Raw genomic sequence first — 2,500 nt, 5'->3', positions numbered from 1 at the left:
ATATATTATTATTACCTCTGCCCTTTGCGTCAATAGGCGTAGAAGGAGATGATGAAGATATATAAACTTGGAAACATTTTGATTAACTTTGTTTCCTGTTCGGCACAATTTATATATTTTCAAATAGTAGCATGTAAACGTTGTTGTGGCTTTTTGTGCAAAGATATGGTAGTTATTTTAGCATTGTGTGTGAGTTGTAGCCGTTTTAGAGGCTGTGCACTAAATGCAAATTGTGGAGTAGCCAGTAAGTTTACCCTTCTAGAAGAAGCCTTCTGAACGTTGTAAAGACTGTGCATTAAGTGCTTGATGTTTTGCAGCTTGTGATAGCCTTCTTTGATTATTATTTTACAACTGTTGAATTGTTTTGATCATTTTATAAGAGAATATCATCATTACCATCATCACTATCATCATCACTTTTGTTGTGCCGCAAAAAATGATCTTAAGACCAGTTTCCATTTGCTAGATTTCCAAACATTATTTCCCACTTCCCTTTGTGTGCTTCTTATCATATCTCTCTCTCTCTCTCTCTCTCTCTCTCTCTCTCTCTCTCTCTCTCTCTCTCTCTCTCTCTCTCTTGCGGTAATGAATTAGAATTATTGATTTTTATTCTATAGATAGGTGATGTAATAAAGATGATTATCCAGGCCGACAATTAATTTTGGTTAAATTATTGCCATTAATTAAAAAGCTTCCTCATAAGAAATTACGTTTCATACTATCCTACATTCATTAGAGCAGTACATGAATAACCTCGTTCCTTTAACAAGTAGTTAACATTATTATTATTATTATTATTATTATTATTATTATTATTATTATTATTATTATTATTGGCCAAGTTACAACAGTCATTACTCCAAATGAAAGTAGCTTGCTGCTTGCGCTGCACACCCAGATGTAGGGGAGAGAGAGAGAGAGAGAGAGAGAGAGAGAGAGAGAGAGAGAGAGAGAGAGAGAGAGAGAGAGAGAGAGAGAGAGAGAGAGAGAGAGAATTAAAAATGCTAAAACAGAGATGTCTCAAAGATTCTAGTAAACGAAGGGAGATACAGAAAAAGCATCATAAACTTTTCGTCTGCCAGAATGGAAGGTCATCCATCCCCACACAGAGCAACAGTTGGAATACAGTACTTACTGGTCAAGCACGAGAGATTGTTTATAATGTTTCAAAATATTTTGCTTTAGAAAAACAGAAAGGAGGTCCTATCACTGATGCTTATAAAGCAATTTTTAGCATTGCAAAAGCAACCAATTTAAGCAAAACTACTATCACAGTCAAATTAATAGTATCGTAATTTTGAACAATGGTTCCGTAAGCAGTTGCTACTGAATACATCCACATCTTCCATAATTGTAATGGTAACGCATCTTATCATAAAGAGAAATAAGATAAAATTACAACAGCATCAAACAACAAGGCACAAATAAGATAATGGCTCATCAAAAAAGCGTAACACCAAGAGACAATATGTTAAAATGTCAACTATTGGAAACGTTCAAGGAATACTCCTGAAATATAGATAAGGCATACGTGATTGGTAAAATTGTGGTTGAAATGGTCACAGGGTCATTCGTCTTCCTCCAAACTATTGCTAATACAATCCGTTTGAACATATTTGGGCACAAGTGAAGACCTATGTAGCAAAAAAAAAAAAAAAAGAAAAAAAAATCAAATAGTAGATTTAAGGGTAGTCCTACTTAAAAAAAAATAACTTGCCCCACTTGGCCGAAAAAATACAGGAGGACGATGCAAAGCAAGATGTGGTAATCGAGAAATATATTGATTCTTTAGTAAAAAGTATTGAGTCCTCTGATGAGGAGTATTCTTTAAAATGTTATGTTGTCATTCATATCAACAAAGAAGTTCTGTGTATATCGAAAGACTAATTTCTAAATAAAAGTTAAATGTATAAAATTCTTTGCTTTTTCCTGTATTATTATTATTATTATTATTATTATTATTATTATTATTATTATTATTATAACTAGCCAAGGTGCAACCCTACTGAGAAGGAAAACAAATAAGGAGAAAGAGATAAAGGAAAGATATAAAGTTAGAATACAAAGATAGCAAGAAGGCAAATGGTTATTGTATCTTTAACGAAATGTTAAAAACAAACTGATAACAAGAAAATATAGCGAGCATGTTGATTTGTCAACAAAAATAATAAAATAACTATTGTAAGATACAATATGACAAAAAAAAAAAGAAAAAAAATTTGGATGTGGGCTTCAAGATTTTCTTTTTTTTTTAATAGGTGTTCGATTCCCAAAGGAGATTACTACAAAAATTTAGTGAGGTGAGAAGGTATGCTACGAAGTCGGATATATAGCACCGTGTGTTTTTGTCTTTAGCTCCACGTCAACCTTCGTAAATCTAACAAAGTACAGTCTTCTAAGATTGGCTTTTTCGTTTTCCGAAGCCCCTTTTGGGTAGTATAGGCTACTTGGCGTTCACTACGTAGTCAAAGATGATATCGAGGTTGTCCAATTTCCGTTC

Source organism: Palaemon carinicauda, chromosome 43 (genome assembly GCF_036898095.1).
Source record: "Palaemon carinicauda isolate YSFRI2023 chromosome 43, ASM3689809v2, whole genome shotgun sequence".
In the NCBI taxonomy this organism is placed as follows: Eukaryota; Metazoa; Arthropoda; class Malacostraca; order Decapoda; family Palaemonidae; genus Palaemon; species Palaemon carinicauda.
Note: the sequence above shows the minus strand (reverse complement) of the source record.